General features: G+C 43.1%; 1 protein-coding gene and 1 long non-coding RNA gene across 2 annotated transcripts in view; one reads left to right on the top strand and one right to left on the bottom strand.

Annotated features, from left to right (window-relative positions):
- Positions 1–26,152, bottom strand: part of COTL1 (coactosin like F-actin binding protein 1) — a 346,092-nt gene that overhangs the window by 156,682 nt on the left and 163,258 nt on the right. The gene's annotated exons all lie outside the window — the stretch shown is intronic.
- On the top strand, positions 1,165–25,592 carry LOC306806907. The gene is made up of 7 exons (XR_013775602.1): positions 1,165–1,242; positions 2,691–2,764; positions 7,597–7,770; positions 7,843–7,926; positions 14,821–14,947; positions 23,515–23,674; positions 25,149–25,592. It is a non-coding gene; the product is annotated as an uncharacterized lncRNA (long non-coding RNA).

Here is a 26,152-nt window from a genome sequence, read left to right as displayed (position 1 = left end):
GGGATGTCAGAGAGAAAGAAAAACCAAAGTGTTTCCTGCCCTCATGCCAAGTTTTTCTTTCTCTCCTGAGGAAATGTTGACCTCTTTTCCTTGGGGAATAATGTACAACCCCATAAAGAAGGAGCAGACCCCTCATCCCTCAGCCATGGCAGACCAGACAAAGCCTTTGCTTTGTCTATGTAGGTTTTGTCCAGGAGCAGAGGAATTAATGAGCAGTAGAATTAATTTCTGTTTGAATTTTTCAAATCAGCCAATGAAGACTGTAAGTAATAACTGCATGAGTAACTGCAGAAGAAAAGAGATACATTGTGGTGTCTGCTGCAAGCTGTATTTTTCTGGAAACAATGACTAATCCTGCTTTTCCAGCAGAGGATTTGATGTACATCCAGGCTGTGTGCATGAATCAGTGCTGACAACCAACAAACTGCAACTCTTCTGGCTCCTGGAACTCTGCTTTTGCTTCTGGGCTGGAAGGATGTGATTTCCTTCCTCTTGTATCCCTTGAAGTGCTGCTGCTGCTGCTGCTGGGGAGGATGACATCAGAGGGTTTGCCAGGGTCCTGCCATGGTGTCACCACCCCAGGGTGTGGCAGATGTCACCTGAGTGTTTGCTCACCTGCTGTGCTGGTGACACATCCTGGGCACCCAACCCTGCCTGAGCACTGTCCCCCTGGTGTGCTGATCACACCCCAAATTACACACAGGAGCTGTGCTGCCCCTCCAGGGAAATCACCACCCTCTATGCCTGTAATCCTGTGGATTTAAAAGGAAGAAGGATGTAGGAACAGGCACAAAGGGTTGCTCATGCAACAGCAATCCCATCTTCAGAGCAGCTCCAGGAGCAGCTGTGCTTAGTAGAATTAACCTTGCTTCAACAGCCTCCCCAGCTGGAAGAGTCTGAGATTGTCTGCTGGGAACCAGGGAAAAACAGCCTTGGAGCCCTGGGTTTTTCAGCCAGCTCAAGGACAAGGAATTATAACAATGATTAAACACCTGTGAGAGATTTGTTTTTTTTCAGAAAGCATGTTTTCAAAGAGGTGTTGCCTTCTTGGACCAGTGAGTCTTTTCTAATCTGTTTGGCACGATCTACCCTATATAAGTGTGGTGTTTCTTTAAATAATACTCTCTCTCTTTTACTTCTTCATTACATGAGGAGCTCTGTTTATTATCCTTTCCACTACTCTCCTATAGCCTCAAAAGCAACATGAGATTACCCAGAAAAACAAAAATGCCCAGGGAAGAGGTGGGTTGTATCCAACATCAGCACCACATTTCCACAGGGAGCAAATGGGGAAAACTGGAGCTGCAGGGGGTGGGCACAACCTGGAGCTGCTCTGGAAAGAATTTGTCAAAAAAGCCAGGGATTTTCACCTTTATTAATGTCAATTCATGTGCCTCTATGTTTTCTTAAATTCTGTTTTCCAGTGTGGTGCAAAATCTGTCAAGGACTTCATTTTCCAGTGGTTTGTCAGTATAAAAAGTGCCATTTCCACCCAGCCTGTTGTTCCCAGTGTAAATATGTTTTTAGGCACAGAGCAATATAATCCTACAGATTTGCAGAGGAGCTGCAAACCTTCCTGGCAGTGCCTGAGGCAACATAAAGGCTCTGTTTCCATCACTCTATTTATGGAAAACCAAAGGCCATTTATCTCCTCAATTCCCCTGAGATTTTCTATAGCTTAGTCAATAAACCATGAATTACTGCTTGGTTGAGTTATTTTAGGGAAAATAGGATAGGATGGGAAGAGGATGTGCCTCAGCAAACAACCAGTGTCTCTGGCCTGGCTTCCAAATGGGGCCATAGCGAGGCCCTCTCCCCTTCCCTAAGAGCTAATATTGCAAAAATGAGACTGTCATTTAAAACTTTTTGATCAGAAATGAGTTTGGGGTTTGCTCATCTCTGGCTCCTGAAAGGATTCCATCCACACACCCCTAAACCTGCTGGTCCTGGGAAGGGCTGGGTTGTTGCCATAGGGAATTTCAGCCCCAGGAATTACCTGGGTCCCCTTTGTGACAGGAGGGGACCCAAAAGGAGATGTGCAGAGACTTGAGACAGGGAGAAGATGCAGGAACCTCCCAACCCTGGTGGCTGCTCAGTGTCCCTCAGTCCTGCCAGGGACAGGCACAGTGTTTTTATTTCCCATAGATATTGTGTCATTGCAAGCCTTTTATTGAGCAATTACAGCCATAAAGAAAAAAAAAAAAAAAAGGGAATATATAAATCTTCCTGATTGAAGCAAGAGCAATTCCTTGTGGTTTAACTGGTTAGACTTCAGCTATGTGCTGGCAGGGGCCCAGCTGGAGGAGTGCTGGGGGATGCATCCATGGCACTGAGAATTTTTTGGGGGATGCATCCATGGCACTGAGACTTTTTGAAGTGTCCTGGGTGTCCCTCAAAATGCTCCAGGATCCTCCAGATAACCCCTCATGGTTTTGCACCTCAGCTGATGGTTGCTGCTGTTCTTGTCCCAAGATTTGCCCATCACCAGTGGCACTTTGGCAACCCCAGAGCTGTTACTTGATTGATGTTTACCCTGCAATAAACACCCTCCTATTTATTTCTCACCTCAGTTTGTAGGGAGCTTTATGATTCTGAAGTGCTTTGGCAAAAGTGGAGTTATTTCTGGTTTTGTTTTAAAAAGAAACACCCTGAAAGGCAGATTATTTATTTTTTTTAAATTTTATTTCTAGGAGAAGATGCTGAGGAACGTGTAAACCACTCTGCAAGATCATCCCAGGAAAGGATCAAAGGAGCCAGAAATTAGGTACAATTCTTCCCTCATTATTTTTTGGCAATAATTATTTGTAGAAAATCAAGCTCCTGGATAAAATACTCTAACTTTTGAGATGATACAATATTTTAAAATTAAGAAAAAAAAGAAGAAATTCTCTTCATTGAAAGTTCTAAGAAGCAGGGAATGAAAGGAAGTTCCTGATCTGTTTCTTATGGAAGATTTTCTCCTCCTCCATATCTGAACGGATGTTTTAAATTACATGATGACTTTGAAAGTGCAATAATTTCTGCTTGGAGTTCAGCAGCTCCTGGGTTTGCTGTCAAGAAGAGCTGTCTAATCTCCCTGTAACTTCTCTAATTAGGCTGCAAGTTTGCAAGAAAGGATGTCAGTCTCAGATTTTTCTGCTGCATTGGATGATTTTCCATTTTATCAGGGCAGCAGGGGCTCTGGAGCTCTTGGGAGGTTTTTTTCCTATTTTTGCTGTCCCCACTGCAAGTTTAACAGGCATTTTAATGGAATCATACTGCCACACTCATCTTTTTGTCATTTGTTCTTTCTCATCTCAGTAGCTCAGTGAGTTGTTTAGGATATCTGAAATCTTTTTGACAATTGTTTTGTTAAACATGGCCTGGGTTAAGAGAGAGTGACATGATCTGGGACAATTCTTTATTTCCATAGCACCAAATTTGATTTGTAGGAGGTTTTAGAGAAAAGGTGTGCTGGTCAGAGGTGAGATGATGTTTAACTCTTTAATTGCTTTTTTGAAGGTACAAATATGGATAATTCTCTAGGGAAATTATCTGTAAATAGGAGAACTATTGTGCCTTGAAGGTTTTGTCATTTTAGAGATGTTTGTAATTGAAAGCAGATAAACTGAAGTCTACCTTTTGTATCCAACACAAAAGAAGTAGAAATCATCTCCCTGAGTACAATTACTGATGTAATTATAATAAATATTAATGTCATTATAATGCCCCCTTGCTCAAGTTCTTACACTGGCTCAGAGCCTTTGCCCTCCAGCTCTCCTTTCCACAGAATTTCCCAGATTCATTAAACTATTCCCATGTGTTCCAGGGGAATAACTGAGGTTTTGGAATTTATCTTGAGCACTGGTTTCTGCCTGGATCTTCCTTGGTGCCTCTTGCTGGATGTCACTGCTGTCCCCATGCCCTTGTGAAGAGCAGAGGTTAATCAGCCCTGACTCTAATGGAAATTAACCCAGTTTGTTTCTTTTAATAAAGGGGTTAAATTGCTGCTCTGCTCAGGAAGAAGCTGCAAGGGAATGATTTGTTCCAATGTTGGCTCCTGAGAGATGCAGCAAACAGAAATATTCAGGTTTGGGTTTTGATGCTCTGCACCAAGAGAGAAACCCAAGACTTGTGTGCTGTGATAAAACCCCATGCAGGCCATAAATGTTCACGAATCCCTTTTAACAGAGCCTAAAGAGCTCTGAGGGGTTTTTGCTGCTGCTCTGGGCAGTGTTAATCTGCTGTGGTGCCTCAGCCCCAGAGACAGAAGAAATCCTGGCAATAAAAATGGTTCCTCAGTGACACCTTCACTGCTGGCACTGCTCTCCCAGGCACTTTTAGCACATGGAAACCACAAAATAATTAAAAAAAAATAATAAAGAGGCAGCAAATCAGGGCTGAAGCATGACATTTCCACCTCCACATACAGGAAATAAGAATGGTTCAGTAGTGCTGGCATGAAAGGGACTGAGCTCAGCTTTATTGTTTTGGGAAAGCAATAAACACCCATCTCTGAGCAGAGCTGCAGGTCACCTCGTTCTTCCTGCACACCCACTGTGGTTCTCTTGATCCCATCTCCTGCCATCCCACAGATGAACTGGAATAACAGGGATAAATAGGAGATTGCTGAGGCAGGGGACTGGTTTTGTCCATAGCACAGCAAAAAAAAAAAAAAAAGAGCCATTCCAAAAAGCTCCTTTAACTTCCAAAGAAAATTCCAGGAAAAAGGAATAGATGGGCTCCAAGGATAGTTAGGGCAAGGGAAGGTTTTCATGGAGATTTTTGGTTTTCTACACCTGGAAGAGGGAAGGTGGCCTGCAGAGCATGGGCAGAATTTTGCTTGCAACTTCAAATTTTAATTTTTCGTAGAATAATAGAATGATTTAGGTTATAAGGGACTTTACAGCTCATCTAGCTTCATCCTTCATATTGCCAGATATTTAATATTTAATATTTAATGTATGAATAAATAAAGAGCAGGTATAGAGCTGAGTTTTTGTTGTGGCATTCAAGTTATCAGAGTCCCAAGAGCTCAGATTTCAGCCTTAAATTCTGTTGCAAAGAGGAAATATCCAATGCAAGCTATGGTAATATTGGCATTGGTTTTGTGATCTCACCTGCTGGGAATGCTCCTGCCTTTCCAGCTCTTCTCTTTGCCATCCCTGGAAGAAACTTGTGAGTAAATCTGGTCTGGTGTTTTCATTCCTGGAAGACAGAAGGCTTGGAGAAATGTCTTCCTTTGCCCCTCTAAGGGCTGTGTTTGAGAACAGGGATTGTGGTGTGTCCTGTGGCTTGGGGGCACCTCTCTGGAGGCAGAAATCACAAAATCCCAGGTTTCCTCCTGCTGGGTGCAGAGATATGTGTGGGACGGGATTGTGGGTTTGTTGTTCAGCAGGGCTGGTTAACAGCAGTTCAGGTTTCAGGAAAGGCAAGGCAAGAAATTCCTGCTTTTTGTTTGTTCTCCAGGATGGAGCTCAGTGTCTGAGTGTCCTGGAATTCACACCCCTTTCTGAATTAGCTCCTCCAGGTCAATTTTTAATTTCAGACAGGTTTAGCTTGATGCTGCCATTCCCAAGTGCTGGTCAAACCAGTCCCTCCCAGAGATGGAATAACCACAGGGCTGCCATTCCATGAGCTGTGCCCAAAGCCCTGATGGCATCTGTGACAATGCTGATGTTCCTTCATCCAGAGGAGCCACAGCAGTGCCAGTCTCTGTTGGTGCCATCTGAGTGCAGTTTAATTCCCTGTCCTAACTCAGGTTTTACCCCCAGCACAGCAGGTCCCATGTGCAGCATCTTCCTGCCCAGTCCAGCTTCTGATCTTGCTGGAAAACCACTTTGTTCCACAGGTGTTTGAGGACAGGTTTTACAGCAGGATGCTGCTGTCAGTGGTGACCTTTCATATATTTAAAGAAAATCTTGACAAACACCCCTGGATGGAGAGGTGTGGGTGTTAACAACCCTCACTGGAATGGGCTGGAGGAACTGGGAGTGGGTTTTGGCTAAATGATTTATCCTCCCTTTCACCACTTCCTCCATATCTGCTCTCTTGGACCATACCTGGTGGCAGGCATGTCAGACACAGTTAGTTTGATGTGGGATTATTTTATGTCTATCCATCTGAAAACAATTGTCATGAAACAGCAAAACCTTAGTATTTCCTTGTGTTTATTTAAAATTTTCCTCTTGGCTCCTTGTCCTTAATGCAGCAACTGAAAGCAAAAGAAATATCTTGCACTTAGCTTGCACTTTCTCCTCCTGCTGACTCTTCTGTTTTAATTCAAATTCAGGGGCTTTCTCTGGAAAACAAGTATGAATAAAGCACTTAATGAAAGCTCACATGGTAGTTTAACTTTTCAGGGTCCAGCACTGCTGTAGTTTATTTACTTGCCAAGTAATTACCAGTTTGAAATTGCAGTTCTACTCCCGAGTTTTAGGGCAGTCAAATTAAACAGGAAGGATCATCCTCAAGGTCAGACAGGTCTGAGAGACTTTAATGTCCTTGTTCCTGATGTGGAGAGGGCACAGACTCATCCAGGTCAGTGGGGAGTTTGTCTTTCCTTGCACCAAAATCTCCAGCCAAGTGTGGAAGATGTGTGAAGCTCCCTGGTTTTCTCTTTGCTGCCCAGGTGATGTCAGCCAAGTTACTTTTAGCTGGGGGACAACAATGAGTCCTATTTTATCCCTCCTCAAGTGGTTTAATTAAATTTTACAGCTTCAAACCCCATACTCAACTGCCAGGGAAATCCAAATTTCCTTCAGTAAATGTTCTTAAACAGCTAAAAAATAACTGTGCCCTTAAATTTACTTGAAATGTGGCAGTGATGAGGAGATGGAAATTTTAAATGTATTTATAGGATAGTAAGAGAAGGTTGTATCACCTGCAGAACCATCCTGGGGCAGGTCTGAAGAGTGGCCTAGAGGAGATGGGAATACAGGGGTGAGGAAATTTGGGAGAAGACCCTGAGCCTTAACACAGGTGTGAAGCCTTTGCTTTTACATTGAAGCACACACCAATTCCACACCTCTGTTTTGTCCCAATGCTGTGGGACCTGGCTGCTGGTACAGGTTTATTCAGGCAGCCTCAATTTCCTGAGGTTATAGAGAAATACCCTCAGTGTCCAGATACTGGGAATATAATGGAATCACAGAATGGTTTGGGTTGCAAGGGACCTTAAACCTCATCTTGTCCTCCCCCTGCCATGGTCAGGGACACTTTCCTCTATCTGAGGTTGCTCCAGCCTGGCCTTGAACACTTCCGAGGAAAGCTGCAGATAAAGTCATAAAAATGTCACGGGTCAGGCACGTGAGGGTGTCACAGATTGCTACTGGCTACTGCTGTGGCCAGCTATCAAACACTGATTTACAGCTCTTTTATGGCTGGCTGATATCTCTTAGGGTTGCAAATACACACTTTTTAATCAGTGCATTTCCATTCACTTTTTCTGTGGTGATCTGCCCAAAAAGGCCCAGACTGAGAGGTACTTTCTGAACCAAAATTGTGAAGGAGGTACCAGACCTTTACAATTACCTCCCTGTTCTAACCAAACCAGCAAAATCCCTGTTACCTGGTAGATTTGGTGTTTTCTTTCCTCTGTTTTCTTCTCCCTTTTAGGAGCTCCATGTTGTGTTTCCACAGCCTTAGAAGCAGGGAATGGTTATGGGGAGAGGATTCTGCTTTCCAGATTAAGTCCTCCCTGATATAAATCTGTTTCATTTTTGTTTCATTTTGTTCTGATTTTATCAGATCAGTGCAACAAGCAAAGCACAAGAAGTGACAACAAAGCAGGTAAGAGATCCCCACTAGTTGTGTGCCCAAATATTACAAACAAAACATTTCCATCAGCCATGTGTTCTTGAGGGAGGAGGGGGACATCAGGAATCCTTGCTGTGTTGCCAAATGATGGAAATGTGAAAGCTGCCAGAAAGAACAGGGATCAAAAGTGTAAGTGTTGAATTTTTGGTGGGGAATAAAACTATATGAGGAAAAAAAATCCCTGCAGTTCAGTGTTGTATCTGTCTCTGAAAGGTATTTCAGTTGAGTTGTTAAAATGCTTCTTAAAATACTATCAGTCAGGTTATGGTTCTGGCTTCTGAGTGCTTTCAAATGTCTCCTTTGAAGCTGTATTGGAATTTCTGACCAAATTCACACCAAAGGAGCCCAGGCTGAGAGGCCAGAGAACATAACTCAGGTGGGGTTTTCCTGACCACTCTGAAGATATATTTTTTTAAATTGATAATACCGTTCTAATCAATCTGGAAAATTATACAAGAAGATCACAACAGCACACACAGGTATGTCCTTTGAAGTGTTGAAGTGTTTTGTTTTCACTGGCAGCTGCTTTGGAAAGGAGCTTTCCTGCAGGGGTGTTTGTGCAGTGTGGCTCAGGAGCTCTGCAGAGCTGGCACCTCCTGCCTCCCAGGGCTGGGGGTGATGAGCTGGATCTCTCAAACAGGCAGTTTAAGCACTTAGGGCTGAAATCCCAAATGGAAAACTTTGCTTGATCGTGGTTTAGCTCAGCCCAAAATGTAGACTTTAATCTTTAATCAGGGGAGGTGGGGGCAGAGACACAAATATCCATCTCTCCATTCCATGAGCATTCCTCCATTTGTCCTGTCCTCTCCAGAGCCTCTGGCTACAAGGGGAGGGTGTTCCCAAAGTGTTTTCAGTCCTGGAGCTCAGTCTGGAGAATTTGTTGAGAGCTGAGCCATCAACAGAGACAAGGGCTGGCACCAGGGTGAGGATACAGGAGGAATTCCTGTTCCAGGGATAAGGGGGGTGTCCCACACCTCAAAGGTGACTCCTCTAGCACTGATGAGTAGGTGAGGGCTGTGACTCTGCTCAGAACTCTGCCTCAGGGCATTTATCCAGCTGTGGATGGATAACACAGACTGGGAGCCAGCACCCAGTTCCATGCAGGGCTGTGGCTGCAGGAAAACTTCTTCCCTTGGCATTTTCTCTTGGCCAGCAGCTCCCTGATTGCCATGCCAGCTATTTTGGTGCCAAGGTGTCTTGCTGTCTCCACAGGCTGAAAAGGAGCCTTGGCAGCACTGCCTGCTTGGGCTCCTCAGGGATTTAACCCTGCCTGGTTTGCCTGAAGCTACAGGCAAGCTCTTGTTCTCAGCTGATCACAGCAGCTCAGATCACTATGAATTCATGAGTAAATTATCCTTGCCAGCCTTTTCATCATCACAGAAATTCATGAAGGCAAATCCTGCTATTTTTCTCCCCTTTATCCTACTAGTTTTAAAGTGTGGTAGAAAAGGCTGGTTTAATTACCTTTCTCTTGCTGATAAACTTCATAAAGCACAATAAAAAAAAATCCACCCTGAGTCTGAGTGATGTGCTCACAGCATCTAAGAGATCTACAAACCCAAGCAACTGTATGACTAATTTGCCTTGTGTCATTAATTATGTCTCATCCCAGTAGAGAGAACGGGACTGACATTACAGCAGGGAGCTTTCCTAATGGCTTGTGTTAATTAAAGAGCCATTCTGGAATAAGGAAGTCCATCAAAGAGCAAGGCCAGCAGCAGAGCAGGCAGAGGGAGTGCCCTGGGATCACTGTGGGTTGAGGCAGTAAATCCCTGGGGTTATTCTGGGGCAGTTTTGCTGGGGCTCCCTGCACATCACGCGCTCAGAGCCTGGGGTGCTGCGTGTGAGAGGGGAGCAAAGCAGGACTGCAGCCAGGGGCAGCTGGATGCCATTTCTGCAGCAGCCATGCCCATGGCCAGCCTTCTCTTCAAGCTCTGCATTGTCCCCAAACTCCTGTTAACCCTCTTCTCTTGGTTGGTGATTTACCATCCTGGTGCCAAAGCAGGAGGGGAGGAAAGAAGGTGATATTTGACCTTCCCACCTTTCCCACTAGGGAGAGAAAAAGGTCTGGAGAGGATCAGTGAGAGGGGCCAGATCCTGCCCTAGGAGCCATGGGAAAGTTGTTCTTGGGTTTGCTGGTGCTGCTGAAAGCTCTGAAGCCTGTGAGGGCCCTTGCAGGGTGCGTGACCTAAGTGTCGCTGTGATTTATTGAATTCACTGTGATTTATTGAATTCACTGTGATTTATTGAATTCACTGGGGCAAGTCCCTAAACCACTGACCAGTGGCCTCTGGGATGGTTCCTGGCCCTTGGCCATGGCACCCCTTCCCCAGCAGGGCAGTGAGCAGGGTGAACCCTCTGCTCCAAGGATGGAAGGCAGTTCCCACAATCCAGCATCTGTCAGCCACTTCAGCTGCAGCTCATAATACTTTTATTTTCCCCTTTGTTCTCTGCCTTTTATCCTTTGATGACTTACCAGGCCACCCAAAGCAGATGAGATCCCTGGGACAGTGTCTCACACAGCAGAACAATATCAGGGCACAGAAATGCTCCCCCATCTTCCAGGGAAAAGGGCAGTAGCACTTCTCAGAGGGTTTATTTAAACATGGCTGTTTATTTTTGCTGGAGATTGAGTTACCTTCCCTTATAGGAGTAATGTTTTTGGAATCCTCCTTGTAATAAATCACAGTTGTCTGAAGGAAACGAGCAGGGCTCTTTGTCATTTTTCTTTGCTTTCCTTCCATTGGCAAGTGAAGGAAGCACCCCAAAAAAGAGTAATTTATTCTGAGCTTGCATTTGACATTTTTGGCATGCTGGCTACACAAATGCTGCCCTATCTCTGGGCAGGCAGAGCACAGAAGCACAGCTCTTGTTTCCAATTGTAGGCTGGCAGGACCTCTGCTATCAGACAGCACAGACAACAAAGGCAGCCAGAAGAAAAGCTCCCAGCTGGCTCTCCGTGGTGGCAGGGCTGCAGGGAGGGGACCCCAGGCCCTGTTGTGACTCCAAGCTGTGTTTTGTGCCAGCAGCTGCCAACAAGCACAGGGACAAATCCCCCTGGCTGGTTTTGTGGCTTCTGGTGCATCTCTGTGCAGGCAGCAACAATGCAGGGCAGCAGCCAGGGCTCCTCAGCTCTGTCAGGGGATGCATTTGGGCTGAGAACACCCCACTGACCTCAGGGAACAGCATGATGGAGAGCACTAGGACTTCAAAGGAGTTCTGAAGTGGCTCTGACTCTTCTCATTCCTTCTTTTTTTTTTATTTTCTTTTTTTTTTTTTTTTTGATCAGTGTTCATTGAGATTTGCTGCTCTGGGCTAAATGGTTTGGAAGTGTTTGGCTGATAGAACAGCTGGAACTGGTAATGTCCAGCATCTAACAGGCTCTGTTATGATGTTGTTTTACTTGTTTTTCCCCACAAAGTTCTGAGGAGCTTTTACAAAGAATAACTATTTTTTTTGGTGTAAACATGACAGTGTGCATCTAGAGAAACTGAGGTGGCATGAGTAGAACAGATCATACATCAGTGAGTGAGCAATGGGAAAAGGAAAAAAAATAGTGTGAAAATCAATTTAAAATTCTATAATTTTAAATACCATTTTCCTAGGGAATTGCCATCCTCATCTCTCTGCCCCTGATCGTTTCTTTATGGCTTGAGACAGAAGAGTGCTGGGCAATGAGGCACAAATATCTGTAAGGTGGCAGAAGTGGAGATGGTTTTCAGGAAGAGAAGGCAACTTCCCATCACTGAGCACCATGAATGTGGTAGAAATGTCTTTATTTGGGATCCTGGGACAGCACTCTTGTGTCTATCAGAGCTGAAAACTGGTGAGTGTTCAGTTTTCTGCTGGGGAGTTTTGTTTCAGTTGCCTCCTTTAGAACCCCCAATATTATTGGATTTGTCTGAGTATCTTGGTGTAAAGGTGGTGTTCTCTGATTGACATTTATTTATGAGACTAATACATATCCTGCTTTATCTGTTGTAACCTTTGAATGCAGCCATACTGGCCATTTAAACTCAAGAAAATAAAAAAGGTGCAGCTATTTTAGGCTTTACAAGGCTGGGAACAGAGGAAACTGTTTTGATTTCCAGTCTCCATCTCTCTTTAGTGGTATTTAGGATTTACAAGGACTTGGAGGGTGTATGGTTCAGCAAAAACATTTCCCCAGATTAGGTGATGCTCATTCCTCGGTCTCCTTTAAAAATATTAAAATAAATTTCATCAGATCATGGAGCTTGTAATGTCAAATCAGAGTTTTACACAAATAATCCAGGTTTTGGGGAGCTTGTCATGCTAAGTGGGTTCTTTGGCATGGACTGGTTTTATTATGGATGGAGCCAGAGCAGAACCACATTAGAAAAGGATATTGTTACAACACTTTCAGTATCAACAATGCTACTTGGAGAGGAATAATCTGTTCCAGATGACTGCTAAGAACATCTGTCCTTTTTAAAAGGGATTTTTTTTTAATGTTTAGTTGATTTATTCTGATAAAATTTGGGATCATTTAGACTCCTGTCAAAGAGTCAGTAAACATGAAGATAATGTGATTCACAGAACGAGCAGTCTAAGAGGCTACTTTGATTTAATTCAATTAGATGGGCTTTTATATTGGATTTATTTGTTTTATCTTGAGTATTGGAGCAAATTTTTCTGTTCATGAAAGAGGAGGCAGACTACAATTACTGCAGACAACAAAACTGCTGGGTTAATTCCAGGGCTTTTCCATGCCACTGGCAAGTAATGGGACTGCAGTTACCTGAATAAATAACTGGATGGAACAGCAGCCACTGATAAAACAGAGGAGATTCTGAGAGGCTTGAAGGAAAAACTTTATATCACACCAACATTTCCCACTGTACCTGTGTGAAAGGCAGGCATCAAACTGAACTGTTTGAATTAAAGTGAAATATATTTTAAATTTGGCTTTGCTGGATGTGACTGAGGGGAGGGTGGTAAATTGAAGTTGCTGTAAACTTGGTTTCTTCAGTGTCTCTGTGCCCTTCCTTTGTCCTGCTCTGGGATAGCACCCATGGGTTTTACAGCACTGATGGGACACATTTGGGATCTCCTTTCCAGCTCTGGTGTCCCTCTGTCCCAAATCATCCTGCACAGAGAAACACAGGCTGGGAACAGCCCTGGACAGAGCTCAGGAGCAGCAGGGCAGGAAAACATTCCATGGCCAGTCTGGCAAGGGGCAGTTTGTGAATGTCCCTCTGGATTTCTGCTCTGCCAGGGATTCCAGCTCAGGCTCTGTGCCTGTCCCCAGGCACAAGGGTGTGAGCAGATTCTGTTGTGGTGTGCCTCAGCTTTTTATTGTCTGTTCTTCTCAAAACTGGCTCTGTCTGGGCTCCCTCCCAGCTTTTCCTGAGGCCATTGCTCAGGTCCCTTGGATCAGGTATTCCCAGGAGCAAAGCCCTTGGTGACCACCCTGACAAAGCTCAAAGCCCTTGGTGACAACCCTGACAAAGCTCAATGCTTTGGTGACCACCCTGAACAAAAATCAGTGTTCCCCCTGCTCTCTGCACATCCACTTCCATCCCCATCAATCTCGTCAGCCACTGGATTTTCCCTCTGAGGACTTCATTTGGGTTTTGATTGCTGCTCCAGCAGGCATTAGTTAAGCCTGAAAGGCTTTTGAAGATGTTTCCCCAGAGTTGAGGGCTGCTGAGCATCCAGCAGGGGAAGAGTTTGGGGAGCTTTGTTAGTCCTGGATGAGCAGATTCCTGTTTTGTATTTGAAATAGATCTGCTCCTGCTTGGTTAACAAAATATTATGCTCAGGGTAACTACCTGATCCACCTTGCCAAGCCAAGGAGCCCTAGCAGGGTTCCAGAAAAGCCAATATTAAATCCAGAGACATCAACATTAGTGAAGTAGGACTAAATTATCTCCAGCTGGTGCTGGCTCTTGCCTGAGGCTCAGAAATAAGCAGCTCCCTGGAAAAGAAGGGAAGATGAAGGCTGTGCTAATGAGGAGCAGAACCCAGCTTGGAGCTCAGGTCACATTCTGTTTCCAGCCCTATCAAGTCCAGGCAGTGACAATTTTTCGCCTCCATCACTTGTGCACCAGCCACTCCATCAAAGACAAATTCTTCTGGCAGGGAGGAAGGATCTGTCCCACTGTTGGAGCATTGGAGGCATGTGCCTGCTTCCAAAGCTTAGGTGAGAAGCAGAGATCCATCAAAACTTCTGGTTTTCTTCATTCAATTAACTTTTTATAACTGTTAATTGCATGTTAACCATGATCACAACTCACTACCAAGGGCTTGCTGAGAAGTCTTGAGATATTTGGGGAAAATGATGGGTAAACATTAACCCTTGCTCTGTGCTGAATGTGAGTTAGAACAGCAATGTATGAGCAGATTAAAAATCAGCACTAACATCACCTGGATTTTCAGAGGGCTTCACTGTGTGTTTCTGATCAGTTCTTATGGCAAAAGGGGTGTTAGAAGAAACAGAGATTCAGACATGATTTACTGCTGTGATTGGTAAGCTCTCCTCTCACATGTACCATACTGTTATTTTTAATTAACATCTCCAGATTCTCTGGAAAACCTGACTTGCCATGTGAATCTCTGTATCTAAGCACCACTGAAAATTCTCTCCTCCTAACTAGAGCTAATTAGAGTACCTAGAGCTGCAGAATCATAGAATGGTTTGGGTTGGAAGGAACCTTAAAAATCCTCTGTTCCAACCCACCTTCCCCTATCCCAGGATGCTCCAAGCCCCATCCAGCCTGGCCTGGGACATTTCCAGGGATCCAGGGGCAGCCACAGCTGCTCTGGGCAAGAAGGAGATGGGCATGTGTAGGAGTGTGGCACTTGTGCAGCACTTTGGGGCATGTTGTTGGGCAGAGATGGATATAATGAGGCGTGGAAAACATAAATTCAGCTGGCTGGGAGCACGGGGTGAGCAATTATCCCTGTGGGAACACAGCAGGTGGATTAGTTACTGGGCTGCCTTCTGCAATAAGCAATTAAGGGAAAACATCTGTTTCACATCAGCCATTCCTCCTTTTCCAGGATACTCCTCTGCTTTGTCTCTCTGATGCTGCAACCTGGAGACAAGTCATCTCTGCAGCAGGGCTGTGCAAACATCATGAGTTCCTGTGTGGAAAGCAGGGGAGATGGCCAGGAGCAGCAGGACACGGTGAGGAACATCTGGGATGGGCTCCTGCCCCCCTTGCTTGATTTTCTGTTGGGTTCTGCTCCATCCCAGGGACTGTCAGAGGTGCACGGAAGGAGCCCAGGAGCAGCTCTGCTCAGTGACTCAGTACCTCTGCTGCCATCTTGAGTAAGAGGAAAGCTGAGCATCTCAGCAAGGTTTTTAAAGTGGGTTTTGTTCAATTAGCCAAGCCCAAACTGGTATCTGGTGCCCCATGTTTTGGGAAAACTCTGTTTGCACCTGGAAATGTTCCTGTGCTTGCCATGGCTGATGCTGAGTGTCCTTGTGCTGCTGAAAATTGGGAGCAAGTGAAGCAAAATGCTGGATTTATGTCTGCTCTGGGTGGTTTAATTGGGAAAGATTCTGTTTAGATTGATGGTGAATCCAGAATAGCTTTAGGTGAGCTGCTTTCAATGCTGCTGCTGCAATCGAAAAGTACAGAAGTAAAAAAAGGGATTTCCCCCTTAAATTTTGGTAATTTCTTACTGGGATAAGTTATCCAGTAGCTAAATCTGATTGTCTATAGATGATCACAATGTTTATGGATCTGCCTGCTAAGAGAACAATGAAAAATAATTTCTGGAGGTGTGGATTTCATTAGTTAATTTATACATCTTGCCTAAGCATGTACTGTTTCCTCTGAAAGCCCCTTATCCTTATTGCTCTTGTCTGGGATTTATTTCTCAAGCAAGGATTAGATTAAATTTCTGCAGAAATATTTGATACACTTGGTCAGCAGTGTGGGGTTTAGCAATGCATTGGTGTGCCACCTGCTGTGCACACAGCAAATGTTGATTATTTTCTTAATATCTTCTTCTAAACTCATGAATATACAACTGGAACGTATATTTGGGAAAGAAATGTATCCACCCTCCTTTAGAATGACATGAAAATCACATATTTAATTTAAAATACAATGGAATTGTTTCTTGGCTCGAAATGCTTAAGCAATAAGAGAAACTTTTGCCTAATCTCTGTTTTGCAGATTAAAATACAAATATTTCCAGTGCAACCAGAATTTATTAAAGCAGGCTATTGCTTAGGGAAATGTGCCTTTGGATGTGTTTGTATCAACTCTGCTGGGAAAAAAAAAAGAATGTAATTAGCATTGCATAATCTTCTAGAGAGAAAAATGGGCCAAAACCTGTGCATAAAGAGAATATTGCAAGTGTGGAGTGTAAATTGCTTGTGCCTGCCAGGCTGGTTGTTATTCCTGGGGGCCAAAGCCAGCTAGAAACTCCTAACTGGAAGAAAGCAGCAAGGCTGGAGATGTCCAGGAGAAAGATGAGATGAGCTGTTGTATAAAATTGGGAAAACAGAGCTCCAGAGTGACAGGTAATTTGTTTTATATATACCTTGTACACCCATCAGTGAAATTCAGGCCAAAAATGAAATTGTTCCAGTCCTCAGTGATGGTGTTTTTCTCTGAGTTCATGGAGACTCCACTGGCTCATGAGATGTTGCTAAATAATTTTCAGCAATTGTTCCATTCTTTCTCATTCCCATGGTGAAATCAGTTCAGCTCCTCTTTCAATTAAAACAATTAGCTGATTAAACTCCATTTTGAGAGATCAGATTTGGGTGATTCTCCCAATGCAGTGGCTTCATTTGGTGGGGAAGGTGTGCATGTGGGGCTGAGCTGCTCTGGTTTCCCTCTTCCCTTCTCTCTTGTCTGCTGTTATTATCAGCAGGGATGCTCCTGCAGCATTTCTGAGCAGCACCTGGGCTGGCAGCCTCCATCCCCTAAGTGCTGCTGAAGTATAAATAAGAGCACAAAGAGCCTTTTCCCTCTGCTAATAATTCACTGGTGTTTTTATGCAGAATTCTGGCCTGGAGCAAAATGTAATTGGCAGGCAGCTTTTAACAGGGGAGGCCACAGTGACCTGTTTCAGCAAGGGACCAAGGAATAAAAACCCCATGCAAGGCTCTAAACATCACTGAAATCAGAAAGGAAGCTTGGCTTGCAGAGCTCCTCCAGGATTTAAGGCTGTTTTCCCCATTCCTTCCCTGAATATCTGGAGGAAAAACCCCAAACAAACAGAGGACAGAGATTAGGTTATTCCATGTGTCAGTGGGAAAACAGCTGTAGTCAATAGATATATTTTATCTATAAATATAATAGGTGTAAAAATGCAGCTCTGATCTCTCCCTGAGCCTCTGACATTTACCATACATTTGGGTCCACCAGATTTGCTAAAAAAAACTCTGCCCTGAGGGAATTTTGACACTGTCAATTCACGAATGAAAAAAACAGAGGAGTGTATAATTTTCTGGTTAACTCCAATTTCTAAATGATTCATTTGATGTCACATATTCCTGAAGATATGAAATGCTCCTAATTAAAGGCAGATGTGCAAAATACAGCCTATAGGATGGATATAGAGAAAGCAGACTTTTCCATGTGAGTGGCAAAGCCCACAGCCACAAATACCTCTCCAAAAATGCATCCACAAATGCAGCCTCAAAAATGCATCCACAAATATTATTCATCTCAGTGGTCTGCAAGGATTTATCAGGGGGTTCCAGCTTCCTGAAAAATATCTGTGAGACTCAGGGGTTTGGAGATGTGTGTTTGTCACTTGGCAAACAGTCACTTGCTTTTACTCTGCCCACTAAGAGAGCAGCAATTATGAGTAAGACAGTCTGGAAGAGACTGAAGTGTTCAAATTGAAGAAATTATTGGAAACATCCAGCTATATTTTCCCCCTAATATCCATTTTTGAAGTCATGAAAAGCATCTTTCCACACATCAGTATGTCTGCTTGCTGCATTTCTTTTTTTTTTGGGAGGGGGGAGAATCTTTTAGAAAGGAAAAACTGTCTGAATTTGCCCCAAATACTTTAAAAATTTGTCATTTTGGATTATGAAGGATGGTTTGGGTTGGAAGGGATTTTAAGGATCATCCCATTCCCTCCCTGGCCATGGGCAGGGACACTTTCCACTGTCCCAGGTTGCTCCAAGCCCTGTCCAGCCTGACCTTGGACATTCCAGGGATCCACAGCTGCTCTGGGCACCCTGTGCCAGGGCCTGCCCACCCTCATAACCAAGAATTTTTTCCTAATATCCCATTAAACCTAAATTTTTGCAGTTCCAACCATCAGCAGCATCTCTTCCCCACATTCACATCCGTGTCCCTCAGAGCTTTCTGCAGGAATCACATCAGAAGATGCTCAACAGCAGTGCTGGGTTCAAGATTTGCTGGTGAGTCTCATTTTTTCTCTCTCCATGTCCTGCTGAGATGGGTGTTTTTGGTGGGGGCAGATCTGGAGAGCAGAGACACACAGTGAGACCCAGAATTGCTGGGGTTTCTCACCTCTTGTTTTAAAAAGAGATAAAATGGGGATTGGTCCTGTGCCTCACTTCTCTAGAACAAGCTGTGGGACCTGATGGAGTTGAACTCAATGCTTCTTGACCCTTCCAGCTCAGGATATTCTATAATTCTGTGATATTTTCTGACAGTTTTTCTCATTTTTCTTCTTGACTTTGCCCCTTTGGTGCTATTATAACTCATAGATGTTTACTCCAAAGCCCCATCAATTTCAACACAATAAATACTTTAGATAATCCATCATTAAAAACAGCAACAACAAGAAAAAAAAATCAATATTTATTTAGGTTTGTGCCTGTTTCAGCTTTCCAAACCCCTGCAGAAAAGGAAGTTTTTCTCCAGAGCATTCAATATGTTGGTTGAAGACTTCTCCCTTTTACCCTGATGCTGAACTCCAGCAAAATGCAAAATGTTTGTGTGTATGAATGATCTGCAAAGTCAGATTTGCAAACATTGATGGATTGTTGCAGATAAAATGGACTTACCCATTGGGTTTTATTTTGGCTTTAAAAAAGTGGGCTGTCTTCTCTCTGAAATTTTTGTATTTGCAATTAATTTACTTAGAAGGCATCACTGAAAGAAGTATTTTGGAGGAATTCCATGTTTGTCCTGAATTATTAACTTGTCTGAAGAATGGCAAAGGTAAAAAATCTGGGGGACAGAAACAGAAATCAAAACTACCCCAAAAAATGCTGAATCATTTCCCTGGAAGGAATGCTGTTCAGTTTATTGCTGACAATTCTTTTGATCACAGTCAAAGGTCAACCCATCCTGAAGATTCTCTGAGATACAATCTGCTGGTTTATCTCATAAAACAAAACTACAGTGTGAAGACACTGAGGAGAATGGCTTAGAAAAGCATCATACAACTGGAAAAGATGAATTTTGGTGGCATTTGAGTCCTCATTGAGAGAAAACTGGATCCAGACTCTACCACAGAAATCTTAAATTACAACAGAAAAAAGAGGGGTAAGATAAATTCTTTTAAACCCATTGCTAGGAATTTGTAAGATACAAGTCAAAACCCAAACTAAGTTAATTTTTGGGAAGTGGGAAATTGCAGTTTTGAAAAAATGAGTATATCTGTGATAGAAGAACCCCTTAAAAACGGTGCTTTATGTGCTAGGAAAGGGCTGGTAACCTAACAAAGGCATTCCCTAAAATAGAAGGCAGCAACATAAAACTCTCATCATGTTTTCAGTGCAAGGCAAGGATTTGCACTCCTGAGCTCCCACGTTGAACAGCATTTCTGTTCTCTCCTCAGCTGGGCTAATGACAGGTCTGAGGAGTGTCAACACCATGACTGAAACAGCTGGAGGTGGCAGGAATGCTGCTCACAGGGGACCTGGGAGTCACAGCAAACACTCTGCCCAAGGCTGGTTACTCCTGACCAAACAGTGTTTGCAGCAGGAAAAGCCAAAAACTTGCCCAGAGGCAGTGGAGTGCTCCAGATGAGTCCCATGCCTGCTCATTACCCTGCTGAGGTAATGCTCTGCCTGGCTCCCCTCTCCTCTCCTGCTGCCAGCCCTGTCTCAGGCTGGGATATTTCCTATTTATTTGCTATTTCTTATTTATTTTCTATTTCTTATTTATTTGCTATTTGCTCTTTGCTGTTTATTTATTTGCTGCAGTCAGGGGCTGATGTCACTCGTGGTGGAGGAATCCAACCTAACTCCTGATGGCTCCGTGTGTCACTCTCATTCTTGGCAGGGGGAGTTTATTTTCTGTGATTTCACCTTCCATAAAATTTGCAGGTTGAGTGGAAGTCACCTAAGCTCCTCATGAGCTCTGGGCAGTTCCTCTGAGGTCTCTTGGACACCTGTGTGAGTTTGGGATGAATCACCCTCTGGAGAGGAAACAGCCTTGAGCTGAGCCAGGGGAGGCTGAGATTGGAGAGTAGGAAAAATTTCTTCATGGAAAGGGTTATCAAGTGTTGGGACTGGCTGCCCAGGGCAGTGGTGAAGTCACCATGCCTGCAGAGATTTAAAATCCATGTGGATGTGGCACCTGGGGACGTGGAATACTTGGTAGTGCTGGATGGACCTGGATGGACTCAATGGTTTTGGAGGTCCTTCCCAATCTTAATAATTCTATGATTTGCCAATTTTCCTTCAGGGGTTGCAGAGATACTGATTTTTCCAATCTATTTTACCTTGGGATGGTGAAAATGAGGAGAATTGAGTGATGGTGACCTGGAAAGGGGCTCTGATGCCATCTCTTAGTTCTTTGATTGACAAAACCTGCAAGAACATGTGGGAACATCCCATCCCAAGGGCTGATGAGGGGAAAAATGGAAATTTGGTTCTTTTATGGTTTCTTCCCCATGTTTTGGTTCTCTGGTCAGCGTATTCCAAAGCTCTGTTTTCTGTTTCTATTCAGTGTTGGATATATCAACAGTTTGGAGGAATTAGGGATGGATTGTTCTAACATGGAGCAAAACTCAGCCCAAACTCTTGCAATTATTGGAGTTTAGATTTTCCCATGTAAACCCAGCCTAGGAAAATCTTGCTATCTTTATAAGAAATAACTGAGAAAAGAACATTTCCCTGTCTTAGAGTGAAACACTGCTACACCTGTGAAAAACAATATTAATTCATTGATGTCCCATCTTAATTTGGTGAGTGAGGTGGAGTTTCACAAAAAAAAATTGATGTTTTCACAAGTTGATTGTACCAGATATCATCTCTATTGAAACTCTTAAATTTTCAGACACTAAGTGACATTCCCACAAATTTGTCAGTTTTTTGCCTGGGAGATAACTTTAATTTTAGTTTCCAAGGGCCCCAAAATTGTTTCAGAAACTGGTACCATGCCTAAAATTTGCAAACAAACGTAAGAACCAAAATGTTTTGTATCTTTCATTATATTACTTTTAATTTTGTTCATTTTTAAATATTTTAATTGCCTTGCCTTCAGTGAACTTCAAAGTTTGGTTGCAAATGAAACCTACTTTTTTTTTTCCAAGAAAAAGTATTAAATGAAGATTGTTCCTGTTTTTCTGTAATTATTTCAAGTGTTGATCAGCTGATCTTTTTCCAGAAAGGAAAAGAGACAAGAAGTCCTCTGAAATATCCTCAAGGAATACCCACTGATGGAAATATTTGTTAATATGAGGAAAATTTTTTTTTTTTTCAAAAATATTACAGGCATTTCTTATTTCTGAGAATTTACTTCTGCTTATGGAAAACAAAGAAGAGAAATTCCAATTGGTGCATGAAGACATGAGGTGTTGTCTATGAAGTGTTTGCCAGGCAGGGACAGGTTTTTAAAAATCTTGGACCCCACATAGGGAAAATGAGTTTTTAATCAGATTTCACTCAGGTGTCCAAAAAAAAAAATGGGATTTATTTCTAAATCACCAGTGACCTGTGGCTACATCTTTGCAAATCCAGTTATTATTCCCAGGGAGAGCTCCCATTTCTCAACAGAGCTGAAATTCAGGCTGCTTCACATTTGGAAATCAAAAGGAAACTTTGTGCTTCCGAAATTCCGGCCTTGGCCAAGTGCTCTGCAGCCAAGAACAAAAGTTAAGTGAACTCAGAAAGAACAAGTCATCAGCCTGACCTTTGGTCATCAGAAAAATGTAAAACATCTTAGAGTTATTCCCCAAATCCAAGTCAGGTTTCATCTGTGCTGAACATTCGGTGAAATAAATGGGAATTTCATGAATTATCAACCTGAAGTCACTGCTGGCAGTGGGGTCTGGGTGATTTGTACTTGACAGTGTGTAAACACCAGAATCCATCATTGCAACCTGGTGGAAAGAGTTTTTTAAGGGTTTTTAAATTTGGTTTGGGTTTGATCTTTTGTTGTTGTGATGGTTTTTTTTTTTTTTTGTTTGCTTGTTTGTCTAAATTGTTGTAAAATAATTTTTTCCAGCGTAGTGACTGGAGCTTGTTTAAGTTTCTATTTACTCCAAAGGGTTGTTATGGAAGAGCAAACCTCATTGTTCTAAAGCAAAATGAGTAAATGATAAATGAATGTGTTTGGCAACAGTAAAGCAAAATAAGTTTGTCTGGAGAGAAAGGAGGTGAAGGTCTTGATTTATTTTCTTTTTTTGTTTTTTCTCCTCTCCATCCTCCTGCATGATGGGTGATGGTCTCCCATGTCCATCAGGTCACTGTCCATTATTGGACTTGAGAAATTTCTTAAATTATTTATATTTATGAATAATCACTACAAAGATAAAATCTGTGATCTGGAGATGATAATATCTGGAAGAACAAGGAGACCCCCACAGTGGAAGACACAGCATGTAGAAATATAATGTTCATTGTAATAAGAAATACTTGAAAATGTAAAGAAACACTACACAGCAAAAGGTATCACAAATATCAAACTGCACCCAGGAAAGGAGGGAGCTGATTTAATAACATGTGGTCTAGATAACTTTGAAATGTCTGCTATGGTAATTACATGTTAAGGATATGATTTCACACTGCTTATAATGTCAGAAGCACACTGTTTCTAATTATACATTATACCTAGAAAAGGACCTTGCTGCCTTCTGTCTTCAAATTATTGTTTTTATCCAGACACCACCTGTCCAGGTTGGTAATATTATAACTATTGTTGTTTCTAAGAACTACCTGATCACTGATGGATTTATGCTCACTGCATAAAAATCCTTTTCCTGAACCCTGCAAGTTCACAAAAATAGAATTATCGCTGCATTTCAGTCAGAGAAAATTTCAAAACAGTGGTAGGGGATTTTAAATGGCTTTCTGTGAATAAAAATAATTTTAGTAACTTCTGCCTCACCATTTTGCATAGCAACAAGTCCTTCATTAAGTTTTAGACTCTCAGACACCTTTTCCCATATGCAGCAGAGAGTTACTTTCCATTAAAATCATTCTCCAGAGATGGATGTGCAGCTTCCATGGCTTGCAAACATCTTCCCCCAGCCCTTACCTTGCCAAAGAAATGTTATTTCTGATGCCCTGCCCACAGTACTTTGTGTTCTCTCTTAATCAATCAGTGTCCTTATCTTTGCTGCACTTCATCTTGTCTAACAAGCTTTGCCAAAAACACCTGAATTTTATTTCTAGGAATAAGTGTGTTGTCTTATTGGGACCATGTGTTCTTCAGATCCTGCCCTGTGCCTCCACTTAGGAGAATCCACATTGATTCACTCCCAGAGCTCCAAATTTGAATGCTCATATTATTTTTATTAAATTTAACTCTGGTTCTTTCTCCTTTCTCTCCTTTCCCCTGCACCCTCCAGCTATATCCAGCCTCAGAGTCAAAACAGGAATAAATGGAAAACACATTGGAAAGAGGATTATGTCCATATGGAGGAGGATTGACATCCATTTCCAAACTGGGAAGATTGAGTTACATCAGCCAGTTTTGCCTCTGGTTACCCACCCAAAATGTCTGTACAGGTGAGTTGATGGCTGAGCACCCAAAAAAAAGCACCCTGGCAAGCAGAAATTATGGGTCAGCCTCACAAATCCCTACTCAAGTCCATCCTTTCTGTGGCCACAGTCTGGCAAGGATTTGAGTGCTCTTCCCATCTCTCTGAGTGCTCTGTCAGGTTGGATCATGGAAAGGGAATGAGGAACCAGCTCGAGATTCCTGGCTCTTGGCTGGGCCAGTGTCCCTTCACTGTGACAGGAGCTCAGGAGATGTGAACCCACCTCTGAGTGAGTTTGATTTCTTGATTTTCTTCTGATATTGTAAAAACTCAGCCCCAGCCTTGAGTAGGTCCTGGCTGAATCGCAGTTGTGACTCGGAAAATTATGTAAGAGAGCAGGCAGAGGGAAAAGAAGAAACTGCTCAAACCTCAGCAAGGTTTTGTCCATCTTTTGTGCTGTTTGGAGCAGGGCTCTGACATCTGTTTGGAAAACAATGTCACGTTCTGTCCCTCAACACCATCTTCCACAAGTCAGTCCTGATTATCACTGTGGTGGATGTGGTGCTGAAATCTCCTCTTGAAATATGAAATTTGCTCTATAACCTTTTGTCATTCCCAGAATGAAAATCGCCCAGGCACGTCCTCATCCCACAACTTTCCTTGGAAATTATCCTCATCCCTCACTGAGGGATGGAGAACATTGAGAGATCTCTAAAGCCAACAAGTTCAGGGCCCAGATTTCTCCTCTCTGAGCCACAGCTGCCCAAAAGCTTGGTAAGTACCAAAATGTCTATTTTAGTGGTGAGAAATCCATAAAAAACAAGCAAAAAATCCCCAAAACCACCTAGAATTATAGAAATGTAAAAAACCTTTGCTGTAATAAGAGCAGAGTGCTGACAATCAAGCAGGATTGTGCCCACAGCTCAGTTAAAAAAAAAAAAAAAAAAGGCAGATTAATAGTCATAATAATCAAGGCTGACATTGAGTAAGAGGCAAGAACGAGTAATCAGATCCCAACTTAGCTGATGCTGGCATTACTGGGAGCCTGGGGCACAGTCCAAGGATAAAAACATAATGTCTTATCTAAGCAAGGAGTCATTTGTGCACCACTGGTTACAACATGTCCTTAAAAAGGGAAAGAAGGAAAAGGAAAATATGGCACATGAAATTATTTTATTCCCCAGAAACGATAAGAAAGTAAAGCTAAAAGTTTCTACACCCAATCTTTATAGAGGAAAAGCCTATCTAGACTTAACCCCTTGCAATGTCCACTATAGAACCCTAGATATTAAACAAAAAAGTGAAATGGGGATTAAATCAAATTAATGTGATGAAGACAGTTAAAAACTCAGATTTTGGAATATTTGGAGGTTGCTGGGATCCACAGGGCCAGGCCACTCCTTGGTTCAGTGAGAGTTCAGGCAGTCTGGCAGCTCCATCCTTTTGGCCAAGACTCCTTTTCTGGCAACACATCTCCCTGTTTCTCAAGACTCTTCCTCCAGATTCAACAGGATGTTGACCTGGATCTCTCAGAACAGCTCATGGAGAGGAAAGACCCTCTGACACAAAACCACGTCACTGGAGAGGGAACTGTAATGTCAGGGAGGGCATCTGGAAGATCAAAGTGGGGATGAACCAATCAGTCCAAGATCACTCCAAGCTGAATGGTTTTGCATGGCTGAACTTTATTTCCAGCCTTTTGAAGCACAGCTCATGAGTCTTAACAAGGAAAGAACTTTTGTGTAAAATTCAGTAAATCAAAAAAAAAAACAAAAACAACCCCAGACCAAACACCACAGGCCTGTGGGGGAAAAACTGGAATTGAATTTCTATAACACAGACTTTTCCCAGAAAAGCCAGGCGTGGGTCAGTGTGAAATGCAACACTACTCATCTGTGAGGGAGTCTGCCCAGTTCTTCCCAGCCTTTTTCATTTCCATCACTTGCCATGGTTTGAACCTCCCACGATGACAGCTCAGCTCTGGGGCACTGGAGTCAGGAGGAAGACACAGGTGAGAGAGAGGCATTTCTTATTTCTGAGAATTTACTTCTGCTTATGGAAAAAAGAGAAATTCCAACTGGTACATGAAGGCATCAGGTGCTGGCTTTGAAGAGTTTGCCAGGCAGTGCCAGGTTTTTAAAAATCTTAGACCCCAGGTAGGGGAAATGAGGGTGAGGGGTGGAAGTAATTTCCTCCACCTCACCTCTGCCTGTAGAGCAGGGTGAGGCCACGTGTAGAGCTGGAACAAAGCTTCATTTTCCCCTTCCAGCTGCAGCTCAAGGTGTGAGCCTCGTGGAAATGACTCAGGTTCTCAATGCTGACCTGCCTTAATGGTCCCCATTTGGTGGGACATTGATTTATTGTCCTTAGGGTCCTCAAGTGACACCATTTGCTCTTTCCACAAGGGCTGGGAGGCGAGCAAGGTGACAATGGGTGATTGGACATGACCACTGCTGTGCCCTGTGAGAGTGACACGTGGGTGATGGCCTCTCCTCAGCCCTTCTCA

This window comes from Erithacus rubecula (assembly GCF_903797595.1).
Source record: "Erithacus rubecula genome assembly, chromosome: 12".
Lineage (NCBI taxonomy): Eukaryota > Metazoa > Chordata > Aves > Passeriformes > Muscicapidae > Erithacus > Erithacus rubecula.
Note: the sequence above shows the minus strand (reverse complement) of the source record. Positions and strands in the feature narration are given on the sequence as shown.